This window comes from Sciurus vulgaris, assembly GCF_902686455.1.
Source record: "Sciurus vulgaris genome assembly, chromosome: 8".
In the NCBI taxonomy this organism is placed as follows: domain Eukaryota; kingdom Metazoa; phylum Chordata; class Mammalia; order Rodentia; family Sciuridae; genus Sciurus; species Sciurus vulgaris.
This window is the reverse complement of record NC_136468.1, coordinates 130,315,300-130,335,157: the sequence shown is the minus strand read 5'-3', so window position 1 is coordinate 130,335,157 and position 19,858 is coordinate 130,315,300. Positions and strand designations below refer to the sequence as shown.

Genomic DNA, 19,858 nt, shown 5'->3' with positions numbered 1-19,858 from the left:
AGGGTGGTCACCAATGGGACTCATTAAGATGAGGTCATAATGGAGTAAGTGACCCCCTCATCCAAATGCCCCATGGCCTTTGCAAAGGGGACATTTGGACAGAGACTAGCACACAGGGAGAATGTGAGGCAGAGTTCAGGGTGATGCTTCTATGAGCAAAGAAACACCACATCCTGGTGGCAAGCCACTAGAGACCAGTGAGGGGCATGGCACAGATCTTTCTTGCAGCCCTAGGAGGGAACAACCTGGACCTTAGACTTCCTGCCTCTGGATGGGGAGATAATACATTTGTGTCATTCAAGCCCCCAATCTGGGGTGCTTTGCTAGTGCTAGCAAATGAATTCAATCTACTAGATGTAGTGGCACCCACCCCACAAGTCCTGGGGACCAAAAATGTGTCCAGACCTTGCCAAATGTCCTTGGGGGCAGAATCCTGCTGGGTTGAGAATAGGAGAAACTTCAGGGACAAGTGTGCTCAAACATCCCACCTGAGAAAACAGATTCCTTCCCCTCCTTCACTCTGTTGGCCAAAGTGAGTCACAGGATATGCCTGCTTCCATGGAGTGGGGGCTTCTGACCCTCTCTTTGGGTTGGGCATTGAAGGGTGATCAGTTGTCCATTTTCCACAGAATAAGAGGTAGCAGGTGTGGCTGGCCCTCCCTCACCGCTCAGGTCTTTACCCACATACCCCTCACTGAGACCTGCCCAGGCCACCCCCACTGCTGGTCCTCTTCCCTGCATTATGTTCCCCACAGCACTCACCACCTTCTGTTACAGGAACACCCCTCCAGTGTATTCTGTGTCATTTGTCACTCTCCCCTCCCAGGTGTGCAGGCCCCATGAGGTCAGGCCCTTGGTGTGATTCCCAGCTCAGCTCCTTGCAGACTTCTTGGCCCAGTTTAGATGGTCCAAAGATGACTGTTGAGATAAGTGAATCCATAAACGCAGAAGATGGATCTTGGGCAAGGTGACCTCCACAGGCATGCTGGGCCTTTTTCACCCTATGACATTCCAACAAGAATCAGAATATAAGCCTTTCTGTCCCTATGCCACCTCACCCCACCTCCTTGCTTCCTTCCAGAATCACAGCTCCTGGCACTTTTGCAGGACAGTGGACATCCTTCCCTTCCTACAAGTCAGCCAGCTTGTCCCTGGGTGGCCACTTACAGAAGAGTATGCTGCTATCCAGCCCCTGGTTGCAGTCCTGTCCAAGGCGAAGCATCTCAGCACCTCATTAGGCAGTCCCACCAGGGGCACAGGGAGTTTTCCACTCACTTCCTCTAGTTCCACCCTCTCTTTCACCCAGCTATGCTGATGAGAGCCTTGGGCCTGCAGGGTTTTAATCTGTGCAATAGAATCAACCAGCATTTATTTGCTATGTGCTGAGGCCTGACTGCCGCCTTCTTCCTCCAAAGAGAAGACATCCCTAATCCCCAGCAGAGTGACCCCAGGTATGTCTGTAGCCTCACTGTCTGGTTCAAGTCCCCATCTTGCCATTCTCCTCCTACACATGGTGGCTTTACAGTATGTCTGCAAATTCTTTGACATTCTTTCTTCTAGAAGTAGTTTTGTTTCCTTTCGGTTGACAATGAGTAAGTCTTCCTCAGGGGTGGAATATGGTGGAAGTGAAATTGCAAATTTCAAGGCTTGGTCTGAGAAGATTCTCTCTCCAGTCTTGTGCCTCGGGAGCCCTGAGCTGACCTGTTTGAAGCTTGGCTACCCTGAAATTGTGTTGGAGACACCACAGTGCTGGTCTGAGAGATGAGACACTGCAGCTCCCATCTTCAGCCTTCCCAGAAAATGTGTGAACATCCAGCTGATTCCTAATTCCCCAGAGTGGAGCAGGAACCTGCTGACCCACCAAGGCCTCCCCAAACCACAGATTCATGAGCAGAATGAAGGTTATTGCTCTTTTCTGCTATTAGACTGGTGGGTGGCATATTATGGAACAATAAAGAAAACCAGAACGGTGCACAAATTGGGAAAGTTCTAAAAAATAATCTATCATTATTCCATCTGTCAAATCCAACAATTCCCTCAGGGAGCTGTGGGGAGGATTCAACGTGCCAACAAAAGTCCCCTGGAGGAGGACACGGCACAGCCACCAGGGTATGGTACCAGAGAGTCAAAGAGAGGATCTCAGTGGTGGGGGAACAGCAAGAACACAGATCTGAAAGCCCTCTCCAGGGTCCCAGGGCACAGGGCAGCAGGTCTGTAGTCCTCCACTGAAACACCTGTAGTGCTAAGACACCTGGAGGGAGAAGAGAGAACACAAAGTGCCATGTTCTGAGAGGAAGTATCCCACTCTTTTCTGGCTCCCATTCCCAGAGGCACCGGTTTCTTGGATGATCTTCCAAGATTGTTTTCATATACAGCATCATCTATGAAAAAAATAAATGAAGAAAGGAAGGAAAAGAAGAAAAATTTATGAAGTCCTAAATCTCGCCTGTTTCTTTTCCTGTTGAGTTTTCAGGGTCAAGACCAGTGCCTGGTACCTGACTTATGATCAATAAATCCATGAGGAATGGGCATGAGCCTTGTTCAAATGTCACATTGGCAGCACATCTGCATGCAACTTGCCACCTTCTCTTCTCCTGTTGGAGGGTATGTCTTCTCTGAGCACCTGGAGATGCCTGTTTCCCTGGCGGACAGCAGTTCACCATGTGGTGGAGTGTGGCTTACCAGCTGCTCTCCCTGATGGAGATGCACTCCACAATGGTCCCCACTTGTTTCTACTCCAGTCAGAGTTATACCACACAGCTGTGTGCAGATGGTTTGCACACCTGGACACGTACACATCCTGGCTCTCTGTCTCTCAAAGACATAACATCTTCTTTTGTCCTCTGATTTCTTCCTCTCTTTTGCACACACCTCCTAAGAACTGGCAGACCTTCGCTGATGAAGACATCAGTGCTGTGTGCATTCAGGGAGGCCTCTGGAGGAAAAGAACTAGCCCTGGGCCTGGAAAGGAGGGTGTGGACTCTGTAGTGTGCAGCAGGGACCGTGGCTCTAAGGCTGCCTCTGGAAAGCCCCCACTTCCTCAGATGGGAATTGCAAAAAGGTCAGCACCATACATTCTGGGATGAGAAGAGGGTGATTTCTGTAGGGTAATCCTTGTGCCTCCCATACAGATGGACCCCAGCTTGGGCTCTGGACACACCCATGATTCTCACAGCTTGCAGGTGGCATCTGCAGGAATTCTGCCACACACATTGTTAAGAGGTAGAAGAAGGCCATTTTCAGTACAGAACCCAAGGCCCAGGTCACAGCCCTGGGATGCAGATGGGAGGCTGGTGTGGCTTTCCCTGAATTTATGGACCAATCATAATGGACACTGTCTGTGACTCTGGAGCATGTCCTTGAGACACTGCCCAGGCCCCACCCACCATGCCCCACATCAACCCTTCCCTTGCTAGGGCATGGAGAGGCTGGAGGTCCAGGTTATGCTGGTGGGCAGTCATGCTGGCCTGGCTGTGTGTGGAAGTTCAGGCTCCAACATTGCCATGTGCCCCACAGATTCCAGCTCAACCCTATTGATTGACCAGTGGTGAAACCCAGGTCAGGTCCTTGCCCAGGGAAGATGTGAGCCCAAGCGCATGTGCACAAAAGGAATGTTGGTGGAAACCAGGCCAAACCCAGTGTGTAAAATTAAACTGAATGAACATAGTTAAACAGAGATCTGTTTTCCAGCTTTAGAAACTCTGAAGATATGACCATGTTCCATCCACACAACTGTTCATGGTGGTAATCAACTAGAGCCAAGTGGCAGATCCTCAAATCCTGGGCTCTCCAGTATGCCATAGTTCCTACTCCTCCCAGCTACCCTGTGTACCAGCTAGTCCCTCTGCTCAATCGTTTTCCTGGCCTGGCCTTGGAGGTGGTTGGGCTTATGTTCCTGCTTTGGTGAACAAAGAAAGTTCTTCAGATTAACTTCCCTCCACTCTTGTGATCTGGGCACAGTGATTAAATAGGGTTTTCTTATGGAAGCCATGAGGTGAGAGAGGTAAGGACATGCTCAAGGTCAAGCAGGGCTCCTACACATGAACTCGAATCTCCTGCAATTACAAGCTCTTCCCACCACGTGGAGAGAGACAGGAGACAGAACCCAGTTAAGAGACAATCTGGCTGTGCAAAAAGGACCCAGTGGAAAGGAGCAAGGGGTTCATCAGGATCAAATCCAGACACGAGCAGTCAAGGTCAAAGCCAACTTCACACAATGTCACCAGTTCCCAGCAGCTTCTGCTCCAGTTACTAACACACTCATCCATTTGTGGCAGTATGCGGGGCCCAGAAAGGGACAGAAACAAGACACATGAAAAGAGAAAGACAGAGACAGAGAGGCAGAGAGGAAGAAGGACTGAAAGAGACTGAAAAAGAGGGTGAGGTTGGGAGGGAGGAGAACCCCAGAGAGCAGGGAACAGAAAGGGAGGTTGGGGTGGGACAGAGTCCAAGAGCTTCAGAGAGCTGGGCAGCATTAGGCTCCAGGGACCAGGACTCCAAGATGAGAAGCTGCTTCCACCTCCCAGGAACTCATGAACGTCCCCCACTTTGTTCCAGGATCCCCAACCCCAGATTCACAGGACCATGAGTGTTGTGCACATTGGACACCACATGCCTATGTCTTCTGAGGGTCAAGTTTGCCCAGCTCATCTTTGGCCTTGTGTCCCAAGATGTTAGCTGTCCCCATCCTGGAGAGCACAGATACCACTTCCTTTCTGCTCTTCCATGGCAGAGAGAATCCCCTGGGGTTCTGGGGGGAGATTCTGGAGGGAGCCCCCCTGCACAAGGCCCTGGTCTTGCATTGTGGATTCATAGCAGATGCCCTGCTTAGGAAGTGTGAGGGAACAGATGTGCATCTGTGGTCTCCATGGAGACCTGCCAGCAGGACAGCCTCCTGGGCAGCTGGGTGGTAAAACTTTTGTGTTTGCCAAGACTTTTGTTGAATGCAAACCATATAAGCAAATCTCTGAAAGCAGATTTGGTTATATGAGGTCTCTCACCTGAATTTTGCACTAAAATAGAAAATAAAGGCGACAGCCACTTTGCCTGTGAACTTAATAAAAATGGGTAGTAACTAGTTACTTTACTTCCTCTCTGCTGGAAACACCTGCTGGCACCAGCCTGGTCTAGATCTGTGGCCAAAGTGCCACTCCTGGGCCAACAGCAGCAGCAGCAGCAGCAGCAGACTTGGGAGTTTATCAGATTTGAGTCCCCTCCCCAGCTTCCATACCTGCTGAATCAGAAGGGGGGCCCAGCCATCAGGGCTTTCAAATCTCAGGGTCAGGTGGCCCCATTTTGAGAACTGCAGACCTAGAGCCTCGGTGCTGTTGGCACTCTGGTCTGGGTCAGTCTTTGCACTTGGCTGTCCCGGGCATTGTAGGATGCTGACCAGCATCTTGCACTCTACCCATTAGCTGCCAGTAGCACGACATCCTCCAAGCCATCACAATCAGAAGTGTCTCTGGGCAGGGCCTACTGCCCTCCAGGGAGCATAGTGGCCCCTGTTGAGACTCCCTGGCTGGAAAGAGGCCCTGATGTGGGTGTCTCCACAGAGGACCACACAAAGCCTGGCAAATCCCTGCACTGGGTGTCTTGTGGCTGCTGCTTCAGTGGGTCACCTGCTGCTTGCTGCACGTGTGAAACAGTCCCCAATTCACAGCTGACCTCACCTCCCTGCTTGCAAGCTGCATGACCTTGGTCAAGGTACTTAGACTCTCTGCCTTCCCAACTGTAAAATGGGAATATGATAATATCTACCCCACAGGATAGCCAAGCACAAAAGTGACAACTCCTATGTCAAACACCCAGCCCAGTGCCGAGTGACGTGAGCCTCCAAAAACATGAGCACCTCTGCGATCGCCTGGCTCAGGGTTGATCAGTGCCACGGCCTGCTGGATGCCAGCTGAGGACAGCAAGAGGTGGGCATGACGGGGCACAACTCTGCTTGTCAAGCAACTGCAATGACGAGGCGGGTCCCTGTGGTCACAGTGGGGAGGTGTGTACCGGTCCCTGGAGCCGACCAGCTCCCTCTGGGTAGCCTGAAGCAGGCGGTGCCAGCTTTGCAGACCCAGGGCCCCAGGTGCACCCAATGACATAGGCAGAGTTTGGGGACTCAGAGATCCACCCCCACGGAGAAAGCCGTGGGGTCCCCGTAAAAGATGAGAAACTTCACAATTCCTCTTTTGCATCTCACATCCCAATAAAATATTTATTATTTCAAGAAATAAATCTTTAAAAAAAGAGAGAGAAAAGAGTCTCTCTCTTGCTTTCCCCCCCGGCAGGATGGGTCCTTGGGAACCACTGAATTTCTTACAGCCATGGTTTCTGCGGCCCCTGGGGCCAGCCTGGCCAGGATACATGATGCTGATGCCCACCTAGAAGGTCCCTTCTGGATCCTTCCTGACTGGTTGGAAACTCTCGGGAGGGAGGTGGGTGCACTTACTGGAGAAAGGCCTCCTGGCTATTGAGGAAGGGGAAGAAGGAGGGCTTGAAGACCAGCCCATGGTCCAGGCAGGCTTCCTTAAAGGCCCTCCCAGCGGCAGCCAGCCAGGCCTACAGTGAGTGTGGTGGTGGCCAGGCCCCGGGGACACTGCTGGCATTCTGGGCCCACTCCAGGTGGGTGGTGTTGGGCAACAGGATGAAGGGGCTCTGTGAGGTGCTGGTCCCTGGGGAGGCTGGACTGGGAGCTGCACAGAAGTCCTGCAGGAGGAGAGGGGCATCAGGTAGGCAGGGTGGGGTGCGGGCGGCCCTGGGCGGTGCCTGAGGACCCAGCCTTGCAGCTTCAGTGGGAGCCACTGTTGGGCACTTGCTGAATACCAGGCAGCCTTACATGCACATTTCATTTATTCCTCAAAGTAGCCCCACCCCACAGACACTCAGGTACCTCCAGGTACTTGGCAGGGAAGGGACGGAGGCTTGGCAGTCAGGGGACCTGCAGGGCTCACAGCCAGAGGTGTCTGCTGCCTGCACAGTGCAGGCTCTTGCCTGGTGGGCATGGGGTGGGACCCTAGGTCCAGGGGCCGAGGACAGAGGGCCGCCTATCTGGTGCTGGATGTAGGCATGGGTCTGCTCCAGCTGCCCCCACAGGTGTACTTATAGGGCAGGTAGGGATCCACCTGAGGGAGGGTGCGGCGGGGAGTCCTAGTTACAGGGCCCCTGCTGGGCATGGGCCCAGTCCAACTGGCCCTCTCAGCTGAGGTCCCTACGCTCTCCAGGAACCCTGGGGACTCAGGCTCAGCCCTGGACCTTCCCTGTGTCCCAGCCTCAGTGCCCCTTCCCTGCACCCCACCCCAGCCATGCAAGCTTCCTCCTGCCCAGAGCCCAGCGCTCCACCCCTCCTGGGTTCTGAGACCCTCTCCCTCAGCCTGGCTTCTCTGGGAATTCACCCACTCCAGAGCATCCTGTGCCCATGCACTCCTGGTACAGGACCAGGTTCCTTGGAGTCCTCAGCACCCCAGACTTCCTCCTGCCGAAGACAAGCGTCCCTGCCATGGCTTCCTGTCCACACTTCATCTCTCTCAGGAGCCCTCGGCCCCTCAACGTCAGGAACTGCAGCTTGTCCCCCAGTCTGGTACAGTGCCTGGCATGCAGTGGGCACTCAGGAAATGGTGATGGGATGGAAAACCTCGACTGTACCCTCCCCAAGACGTGGACCCTCACATGGAGGGATGCAGCACATTCCCAGCAGGATGTGACTGGGTGCCATCTGGAAAGCATCTGCCCAGGCTACACATGGTTACAAGCACACTACACAGGAGGCCACATGCGACCTAATGGTCTCAGGGTCATGCAGTAGCCTGCACTGGGGTAGGTAGGTGGAGTGGCTGGGGTACAAGAGGCAAAGGTATCCAAGGAACAAGATGTCCCCTCCCCAACCCCTTCCTGGGCTTCACCCACAGGCCCAGCACAGAGCCACCTTGGAGGAGCCCATGGGTGGCAGGCGGCAGTGCCCAGAGGTGGGGTTGACCTAGCATGACTTAGAGGAGAGTGGCTGTAGCCACTGGCCTCCCCAAGCTCCACACAATGTGAGCATCCTTCCTGGCCCCGTCCAGTCCCCAGTGATGCCATCTTCCTGCTGCCGCCCCAGAGATGAGATCCTTAGCCCTGGTGGTGAAACCGAACAGTCCTGCCCGAGCCTGCACCCCTTCTTCCTCACAAGGTAACCTCAGGATATCCAGTGGAGATGTGTGGGGCCCTCGCAGAGCCCACCTCTGGGCTCTTTGGCCATGGGGACACTCACATCACTCAAGGGTCCCATGGAGACAGCACCCACTGTTCCCCTTGACGCTGGTCCCTGCTGCCTCTGACTCTAGGGACAAAGGCCACCAGCCTGACCTTGTCCCAGTACTAGACACCAGGTGCTGTGTGTATTCTCAGTCCCCAGGCTGTTCCAGAGTCCCAGGAAAACCGAGCATCCCTCTGTCCCAGACGCTGTGCAGGCCTGTCCCACCCTGTGCTCCTCCCCAACCCCCTACAGGGCCCTGTGGCCAGCTGCTGCCCTGACATGCAGGACAGATTCCAGACAGCCTCTGAGCACTGCCCGGCAGGCTGCTGGACCCCTGGCAGGGACAAACCCAGGATATAAGGAAAAAGCCCCAGAGAAGAGCCTTTTCTCTCCAAATGTTGCTCCGCGCTCCACTAGGGACAGCGGTACCTGAGTTATTCCCCTCTGCATCTGAAGCGCTTGTCACAGGGTGAGTCAAAGGCCAAAGATGGCAGAGAGGTCTGAGAGGAACTGGGTTCTTGTCCTCACTGTACTCACGAGGAAGCTAAATCTCCTGACATTCCATGGCTGCCCACGATCCTGTAGCTCACGGGTGAAGCTGGAACTCTGGCTTCATTTTGTCCCCACAGTGAAATAGAATCCTTAATCTCTAACACCAAAGAAGAAGCTTCTATTTCTATTTCTTTTGTCTTTTCTTTTTTTTTTTGTTTTTGGAACTGGGGGTCGAACCCAGGGCTTTGCGAATGCAAGAAAGACACTCTGCCACTGAGCTAAATATAAGCCCTGTAGCTTGTATTTCTATATATTACTTTAAAAATATCCCAAGAGACCCAAGCCCAGCCCAGTGCCTCTGTGCGAGACTTCTGTACCGGGAGTCCTGGCCCAGATAACCAGGCCAAGCCCAACCCGGACCTAGACTGAGATCTAGCACCCATGCTGCCCACTGACCATCAACAGGTGGGGCCGCCTCTGCCCACTAGCAGGGATTATAGCCCACCTGGATTCTACCATCCCTAGAGGGACATCACCCTTCATGGGATACAGCATTATGTTCCTGCCAGGCATCAGGCTACTGAAGAGTAGGAGGTATGAATAGTACTGTATAGTTTTATTATATATTTTTATACTAGTAGTAATATGATTATTCATATTATACCTACTATTATTTATTAATATTTTTCTCATCCTATTTTCACCTCATGTATCTGTCTCCTTGGAGACTCTTTCTCCCTTTTTGGAGACTCTTTCTCCCTTTTCACATGCTAACAACGAATTTCTTTTAATTCAGCTTTCACTACTCCTATGACATTGTAACTCTATAGATGCACTTCTTATCTCATTAATGTTATACCTACACCCCTCCTCATCCTCTTTGTCCACCATTAGAAATCATGGTCCTTACTGTAAACCTATTGGCTAAGCTGAAGATAATAATCGAATACAAAATCTGTTTATTAAGACAATGTGGTTAATATCTTAAAAGGGACTATTTGAGTTAAGGATGTGTATTGTTTTTATGGTATGCTGTTAATATTGATCTCTCACTTCAAAGTGAGGTATTGGAAACCTGCAGGGATACTATAAGTCTATAGGGGTAAAGTGCAATACCTCAGATTCCCACTCCTAGAAGGGAAGATACATGAACAACATGAGAAAACAAGGGAAGAAGGGATCCCAAACAAACCTAGATGCTACATCAATAAAATCCAATGATGGTAGAAGAAATGCCAGAAAGGGAGTTCAGAATGTACATAATTAAAATTATGAGAGAAGCAAAAGATGAGATAAGAGAGCAAATGGCAGGCAATGAATGTTCACACTAATCAACAGTTAAATGAGCAAACACAGGAAGCAAAAGATCATTTCAATAAAGAGAGATTTTGAAAAAAAAAAAAAACAAATCCTTGAAATGAAGGAAACAATAAGCCAAATTAAAAACTCAATAGAAAGCATAATCCATAGGCTAGATCACTTGGAAGACAGAACCTCATTGAAGAAAAAATATTTAATCTTGAAAACAAAGGTGACCAAAAGAGAAGATGGTAAGAATCATGAACAGAACCTCCAAGAATTATGGGATATCATGAAAACACCGACATTAAGAATTACCGGGATTGAGGAAGGCACAGAGATACAAACCAAAGGAATCAACAATCTATTCAATGAAATAATATCAGATAATTTCCCTAATCTGAAGAATGAAATGGAAAATCAAATAAAGTGTCTTATAGGACATCAAATGTACAAAATTACAACAGATCCACACCAAGGCACATTATAATAAAAGTACCTAACATACAAAATAAAGATAGAATTTTAAAGGCTGGGAGAAAAAAAATCAGATTTTACATTCAGGGTGAAACCAATACGAATATCAGATTTCTCAACCCAGACCCTAAAAGGTAGAAGAACCTGGAACATATTTCAAGCTCTGAAAGAAATAATAGATGTCAACCAAGAATCTTATACCCAGTGAAACTTACCTTCAGATTTGATGATGAAATAAAATCCTTCCATGACAAAAGCTAAAATAATTTACAAATAGAAAGCTGGCACTATAAAACATTCTCCTCAAAATATTCCATGAGGAAGAAATGAAAAACAATGATGTAAGTCAGCATAGGAAGAAACTACACTAAAACAATAGCCAAATAAAGGAGAAACTAAGTCAAAAACCAATAACAAGCCAAAATGACTGGGAATACAAATCATATCTCAATAATAACCCTGAATGTTAATGGCCTGAACTCATCAATCAAAAGACATAGACTGGCAGATTGGATAAAAAAAAGACCAAACAATATATTGCCTTCAAGAGACTCATCTCATAGAAAAAGATATCCACAGACTAAAGGTGAAAGGATGGGAAAAAAATATACCGTGCACATGAACTCAGTAAAAAAGCAGGGGTATCCATTCTCATATCAGATAATGCAGACTTTAAGACAAAATTAGTTAGAAGGGAGTTCGTGTACAACCAGAGAAACTACAGCTGTACCCCATTTGTGTGACATGAATAAAAATAAATTTAAAAAAGAAAATAAATGAATTTTAAAATCTGTGTATCTTAAAAAAATTCCTAAATTACCTTTTTAACCTTCATTTATTTAAGATTACACTTACATTCAAAGGACCTTTTGCTGTTTGGTAGTCAATTTAATGAGGCCCCAAGAAACTTAGTGAAACCTTGAGTCTAAATAAAATATAAACAGGTAGAAAGGAATGAATGTGTCTCAGTAGTTAAGTACCCTTGAATTCAATCTCCAATACCCCCCCCCCAAAAAAAGGTGCATAAAAATATCACATAAGATTACTATCATGGGCTGGGGATGTAAATCAGTGGCAGAGGGCTTGCCTGGCATGTGTGAGTCCACAGTTCAAGTCCCAGAACTGCAAAAAAGAAGGAAAAAAATATGGGAAGAAAAGAGTCCACCTGTTCCCAACTATCAGGCCTGGCGTATATGAAACATAAATAAGTTTCATAATAAGATCTGACTACCCAAATCCAAGATATCTCATTATATATATGCAAACATTCCAAAAATCTGAAACATTTCCAGTCCCAAACATTTCACCTAAGTGATATTCAGGCTACAGTACAAGTTAGCATTATACACATTTAGATAGTAAGAGTTTAAGCAGTCAACTGACAACAGCACAAAATCAGGATATTAAAGATTTTTTAACATCCTGAAAGATGTGCAATAAATAAGCCTGGTAGGAGTGCATGCTACCAGGTAAGCTAATGCTAAAAGAGTGTTTCCTTAAGTTTATTTAGCACCAAATATTAGGACAAGACCTCCCACTGTTGTTCTGTTTCCCAATCAAAAGAATCCTAGGGAGGCTATCTTGCTTTCCCCAAATGAATAATACTTATTGGAAAAGGGGTCAAAATCAACATAGCCTTTGTTATGTTCATAATAGAGGTAATGCATCTGCAAATATTAATTAATTATGTCCCTACCAAACCAAAGTCAAGTGCTCTTCTCATCCAATAATCCTACCATTATATGTTACTGGTTACCAGAAGGAATAAAATCTATTTTTAAGTAAATATTATAAAGACATGAAGAGTACCATAAACAACATTTAGAGCTGGTTTAATATGTTATGACAGTAACATTTTTGCTTATAATTGGATGCAGACAGTACAGAGAAGTCTATTTGCAGTTAAACATTACCCATTCTTCCCTTAATAGACCAGAGTACAAATCATGTACTAAATGGGCTTTTTCTAAATGAAAACAGAGTGCATCAGCTTCATCTCAGTAAGTTCACACATTACTCACTGGGCTCAATCAGTGCTGCCGAAACACCTTTCACACTCCCTAGGTGGGAACAAGCTGCCCAAGCCAGCATGAAATACTCAGAAGCCAGTCCAGGGCTCACCTTCTTCTGCAGTCTCTGGAGGCCTGTTGCTGTCAGGTTTGTTTGTGAGAACACCGATCAGCTCCATTTTCTCTCACAGCATGGACACCGAGAATTTGGACTATCTTCCTTCTACCCAAAACAAAGATCAAAGAAGGTTTAAGGGCTGGAGTTGTAGCTCAGTGGTAGAGCACTTACCTAGCATGTGTGAGGTTCCATTCTCAGCACTGCATATAAATAAATAAAATAAAGGTCCACTGACAAAAAAACAAAAGGTTTAAGGTAGAACACCTCACCTGAGTCTCCATATACCTCTAGAGGCACTGAAGGAATTAATGAACAAATAACAGGGATGCCTTTGTTGTTCAGTGTTGATGTGTGTCTGGCTGGATTTGAGGCTAGACCATTAAGGGAACATTATGCTCTGGATGATCTCATTTGCTGTGAACAACTGGCTGATAGGAGAAGCCCCACGTAAAGGAAATGTACCCTTTCAGCAGTAAAGGAAATGTACCCTTGCTCAGGTACCTGTGCAACGGACATTTCCTAAATGAGGCGGATTTGTTTTTTAGGAGCTATATCACACTAAATAACTGTCCTAAGTATCTCAAACTGCTTCATAACCAGACCACTTGAGGAAGAGCTTTATGCCCATACAAGCCTAAATACCCTCCCAAAAATCTAAATAACAAAACAATAACAAAAACAGCTAAACACAAACAAAACACAAGCACTCCCCTATACTTCCCTCTGTTCCCCTATGGTGATGTTGAACTGATGACAACAACTCCCAGAAACATAAAGAAGGAGCTATAATAGTTCTAATTCAAAGTCTTTGTGAAGAGAGAGATCTGAGTTCATATGTATTAGAACATCAGTTCATCTCACATTACTTTTATTCAATATGCATTTATTTTTCTCTCTTCTATTGCTACTTGTACCCTAAAAGTTACTGTATATTAGGTCACGTTATTTAGAGTTCCAATATGAGCCAATGTAATTGAAACAAGGTGTTAAATGACTGAAGAATGGTAAGGACACATTGCATCAGGTTAGGATGCTTAGATGAGGTAAGACAAAGGGACTGGTACACTGGGATGGCAGTAAAAACACAAAAGGTCTACAAGAAAAGTAAAGAAATTTAGGCAAAAGTGTGTATTGGTGTTGTGGTCTGATATTTTGTGTTGAAATGTGAACTACTGCTCAAATCACTGCTCCTTTCGAATAGTAATCAACTGCTACTTTTTTGTGTTCAACACTTCTATCTGGCTCTTAAATTTTATTATTCTCTGAGGTTTAAAAAATTTGCAGAGGCAGAAAATTACATAAGAGTCCAGTTTACAATGCATTAAAATGTTAATTATATGACTTTTGGTGATATAAAAAAGCTAAGGATCAAAAAGTAAGATGGAAAACATTACATCAAAAAGTGCCTGCCCTATCATTCTACTCTAAGTTCATTTCCTCTAAACCTCAGACCTTCTGACTTATCAAATGCAAGATGCACCTTGATGACATAGAAGTAATTTGGGAACAATCTTCCTGGCTTTCCCTTTATCTTAGCCCAGGACTTATAATATTAAACAACAGTCTAATAAGAGAATGCTGTAATCAATCTTTCTGGGGATATCAAAGCATATTCTAGATTGCTTATTTTATCTTGACAATATGTCTGGGTAGACAGAAGAAAAAAGGAAAAGGTATGATGTGAAGGAAACTAATACTGAAGTGTACTCGTATATAAATGTATGAAGACAGCAATCTAAACATGGGAAATTATTTTAAGGCTGGACACCATTTATAAATGATCTGTATCTTTGTCTTCCATCATTAGTATAGATAACTGACTGTGTTACCTTAAGTCATTTTCCTAGGAAGCCTTCCTGATCTCTTAGAACTCCCTCAACAAACCCTATATATTTTCTTTATAGCATTTATCAGACTTGTGATTAGTTATCTGTGCACTTCACTTCTGCATTAAAGATTTTTGAGCTTCACTAGAATAGGGTCACACGTCTATCCTCCTCACTGTGACCATCATAGCTTGGCAGAAGATACATGACTGATACAATATTCATTTATTTACAAATATACTAATCGCTTTGTTTTTGGAATCTTAGCATGGGAGACCAAAATGCTACTTTTGAGAAGAAAGTAGCATGTCACAAGCAGAGAGAATTTTATGGTATTAGTTCTGTTGGTCACTTGAGCCAAAGACTCTTTTGAGAATGACAGCTCTATCACTCAGAGAGCAAAAAGAACAAGAGGAAAACATTAATGATAGAAATAAACATTAAAAATTGAATGACATCTAGTACTTTTTAAAAAACTGGTCAAAATTATTTAAATGTTCTCAGAACACTTTCAAAAAAATGGCAGAGGAATGGGAGTATGGTAAGACTGAGGGAGGAGGGTTACGAAGAGATCAGTGGAAACTGTCTTCTAGTTGTTTATATCACAAACTTTAAAACTTTGAAGTATAAAAGGTGACAGAACTTTAACCCAGACTAGGCTGGGTAGGATGCCATTGGAAGAAGTAGTAGGAAAGACAGATACTATCACCAATTTTCTGTGTGAGAGAAAAATGAAATGGGAAAGCAGAGACAGTACAGGAAGCATGAGGATGTTACATTTTCACAAGACATGACATTCATCAAATCATTCCAGGTTCTCAGCTCCTACTTAGACCAGCTGAGTTCAAAAGGGCTTTAAAAAAATAGGACTCCTTTAATCTTCACAGTTTTGTAGTATATTACAAACACCCCCCATAAAGCAGGAAGGGTAAATGAAGGACAGGTCTTCTGATTCCATCCTTCAAAGTCACATCCGGTTCAACTGCCAAGGTTCCACTGTGGCAGAGCCAGTTTGAACACTCCTTGCGATGTGCCAGGGTTTGACATTATGTGTGAGCTTGTTTCCAGCTATGGTGTTTACTGAAACTTATAGTACAATTTCCTGTATTTAGTTTCATATTTTCATGTATGCCTATGTCTTCACTGTATAAAATCTTTTAAGGGTATGGTCTACAGCTCTTAAGAAAATAATCTACAGGGATCCCAGCACAATCTATGCAAAAGGTAATTAAAACAAAACAAACAAAAACAATAATAAAACCAAACAGAAACTACATTCTCTTCATTCACAATGTGAAAACTGAAGAGTCAGGGGGCATCAGTGATTTAATAGGTTACTTGGTTTCCTTGTAGGTAAAATGAGGAACTGGATTCAGTGACCTTGTAAGTTGAGTTGTGTTGACCTGATCTATTTTAAATGGATTTCCAGACATCATATGCAAGATGTTTATCCCCTCCCAAACATACAGAGAGAAGGATAAATCAGAAAGCCAAATTCAGGCTTAAAGAAATATCAAAACTGTCACTGTCACTGATCCTGCATTTAAAAATTTAGAAAAGATCAATAAGACCTCCTTTGGAAGTATGTGCCAGAACTTCCCTACCAGATGGGGCACTGGTAACATAACACACCTGTCATCTGTGCCAACAACTTCTCAAGGTGAGGCCTTGACAAACAACCCAACTCCTCCACATCTCCCTTTCCTAGTCTGGTGTACCACTGCCATGCTGTTCACATCACAGACCTAGTATAAAGACAAACAGAGATGTGGACCACTAATAACATTGCTGTTAAACCACAGCCACTCCCTGGAGGTCACCTCTCTGGGTGCTGTATCACCACTGCTGTCACTGCTGCTGCAGTCCTCCCAATTGCTGTCAATGCCACTGACATCTGCATCTGCTGTTGCCTGCTGCCATTGATTCCTGATACTACCAGTGCCCAGGTATCAACCATCAGGGAGTCTCCATGTTTGCTTGCAAACAGACAAGTCCATTTTGAGATGCCAGTCAGAGCCTGGGGTTGTTTGGGGTGCTGGTGGGTTTACAACAACTGCCATTTTGGGGCACAGCTGTCCCTGTAAGGGGGCACTGACCAGGACCTGGAGGTTCAGTGTCAAGGTGCCAACAGGTTTGGCTGCAACTGGGGTCTTCCTCCTAGAGTGAAATTTTCTGCCGTCTAGTTATTGTCTCTCAGGATTGTTCATGCCTGGTGGCCTCTCTCCAAATTCCAGTGGCACTGAGATCTTGGGACTGCAACATGACAGAACCCAGGACATCTGAGACCCAGATCGGTGTGAGAGTGAGTGGGTCTGCCAGGCCTTTCTGGGCCAGGCAGTCTTGTGGCAATTCACACAAAGGGCTGAGAAGGCTTTTGGACACTGTTAACAGAGACAGCTGTTCAGTTTTCCATGGAGATTTATTTTATTTTATTTTTCTTCTCTGGCCATTTCCCTCCACCATATTTAGAGCAGGGTATATTACATGCATCAGTTGGTTGAAGATGGTAATGTATGCAAGGCATTTTAAGTTCTGTTATATATTCTGTATATTCTTATACTTGTAATTTTTTTATTCTCTTTACATGTATTCTTCCTGTCACTTGTCTGTCTTCTTAGATTCCCTTTCTACATTTTCTCCACTTAACACCGAATCTCTGTTGGTTCCTCTTCCGCACTTCTGTGAATTCTTGCTTCTGGCTTCTCTCTTTTTCCCTCACAAACACCATTTCCTGTTTCTGTTCTTTTTTGTCCATTATTTGTGATTGTAAATCCATCTGGCAAATATTCTGTTTTCATTGTGAACACTGATTGAACTCATTATTGCTGTTTATAGCAAGATGGCAGTGGATGCCTTGCTGGGAACTATTCAATTTGAGGCTGTATATTGTTTTCACTTGGTGCTACTGATATTGGTCTCCCTCTTAAAGGCAGGATACTGGAAATCTTCAGTGACAAAATAGGTCTACAGGGTAGATTCTGTATTGCCTCAGATCCATACAACCAGATGTGAAAACACACAAGCAAGATGAAAAGACAAGGGGACAAAATGCCACAAACAAACCAAGATGCCCCAATAAGAGAAGCCACTGACAACACAATAGAAGAAATGTCCAAGACAGAGTTTACAATGTACATATTTAATCTGATCTGTGAAGTAAAGGATGGTATAAACAGTGAAATCAAACAGAAAATGCAGAATTGAAAGATCATTTCAATAAAGAGAGATTGTAAAAAAGAAAAAGCAGAAATATTCAAAATGAAGGAATCAATAAATCAAATTATAAATTCAATGGAAAGTATCACCACAAACTAGACCATTTTGAAGACAGAACCTCAGACAATGACGACAAAATATTTAATATTGAAAATAAAGTCAACAGTGCAGTGAAGATGGCAAGAAACCATGAGAAGAAATTCTAAAAATTATGGGATAACATCAAAAGACCAATTTTAAGAGTTATCAGGCTAGAAGAAGGAGAAGACCTACAAACCAAAATAATGCACAAAGTTTTCAATGATATAATATTCAGAAAATTTCCCACATAGAAAGAATGAAATGAAAAATCAAATACAGTAGGGTTACAGGACCCCAAATGAACTAAACTACAGCAGACCCAACCCAGACATATTATAATGAAAATAACTAAATACAGACTAAGGATAAAATCTTAAAGACCATGAGAGAAGAAAAGCAAATTATGAATAGGGGAAAAACAATTTGGATCTGAATTGATTTATCAACACAGACCCTCAAAGCTAGGATGCCAGGGAACAACATATTTCAATTTGTGAAAGAAAATGGATACTAATCAAGACTTTTATATATAGTGGGATTAATTTCAGATATGAAGATAATTGTAAAAACCTTCCTTGAAAAATAAAAGTTAAAAGAATTCACAAATAGAAAGCCTGCACTACAGAACATTGCCAACAAAATATTCCATGATGACGAAGTATTAAAAAAAAAGTAAAAACCAGCAAAGGGAGAAACTAAAGGAATAGTGAAAAGAGAATCTAAATCAAATTAAAAGTCAAAATCACACCAAAATGACAAGTAATACAAGTCATATCTCAGTAATAATGTTGAATATTAGTGGACTAAATTCATCAATCAAAAGACATAGACTTTCAGATTGAATTAAAAAATAAGACCCAAAGATACGATTCCTCCAAGAGACTCACCTCATAGGCAAAGACATTCACAGACTGAAGTTGAAAGGATGGGGAAAAATATATCACTCATGTGGATTGTATGAACAAGCAGGGGCTTCCATCTTCATGTCAGATAAAGTGGAGTTCAAGCCAAAATTAACCAGAAGGGACAAAGAAGGTAATTTCATACTACTGAAGGGAAGTACACAGCAGCAAGACATAATGATTGTAAATATTTGTGGTCCAAACAATGGAGCATCTATGAATGTCAAACAAACCCTTCTCAATGTCAAGAATCAAATAAAACACAACACATTAACACTGGGTGACTATAACACACCTCTCTCACTACTGGACAGATCTTCTAAACAAAAAGTAAATAAAGAAACTATAGAACTAAATAACACAATCAGAAATTTAGACTTAACAATTCTAGAATATTTCATCCTTCAACAAGCAAATACACTTTTTTCTCAGCAGCCCATGGATTCTTCTCTAAAACAGACTGTAGCTTATGCCACAAAGCAACACAGTAAAAAAAAGGAGATAATACCCTACATTCTATCAGATCACAATGGACTAAAATTAGAAATCAATAATAAAATAAAAACATAGAAGCTACTCTAACACATGGAGACTAAAAAATACATTAAGGAATGATGAAATGGATTGCAGAATAAACAAGGATGAAATGAAAAAATAGAGGTAAATGAGAACACTGATATAACACATCGAAATCTATGGGATTTCAAAATTCTGACAACTCACATGGAGAAACATATGAAAAAGACCATGCACCAGGATCAAGGCAGTACTAAGAGTAAAGTTCACTGCATTGAGCTCATTTATTAAAAGACTATAAAGTCAACAAATAACCTAACATCACATCTCAAAGTCCTATAAAAAGAAGAACAAATCAATGCTAAGACCACTAGAAGACAGGAAATAAATAAAATAAGAAATGAAATCAATGGAATTGAAACAAAAGAAACAACTGAAAAAATTGAGAAAAATCAGTTGGTTCTTTGAAAAATCAAAAAAATTGAAAAAACCCTAGGCAACACTAACATAGAGAAAAAGAGAAAAAACCTGAATTACTAAAATACTTGATGAAAAAGGAAATATCACAATGGAAAATTTAAATACCAAAGATAATTAGAAACTACTACGAAAATGTATACTCCAGTAAAATAGAAAACATTGAAGACATTGACAAATTTCTAGAAACATGCCTAATCTAAATGGAATCAGGAGGTCAT

General features: G+C 44.1%; 1 long non-coding RNA gene across 5 annotated transcripts in view; it reads right to left on the bottom strand.

Annotated features, from left to right (window-relative positions):
- The window catches only part of LOC306668642, a 118,215-nt gene that overhangs the window by 68,437 nt on the left and 29,920 nt on the right, over positions 1-19,858 (bottom strand). For 3 of the 5 annotated variants that reach the window (XR_013765921.1, XR_013765924.1, XR_013765925.1), the window contains one exon: positions 12,132-12,724. This is a non-coding gene — a long non-coding RNA (uncharacterized lncRNA). Of the gene's footprint in view, positions 1-9,825; positions 10,548-12,131; positions 12,725-19,858 lie in introns of those variants that run through there. The other 2 variants (XR_013765923.1, XR_013765922.1) reach the window with 2 other exon arrangements.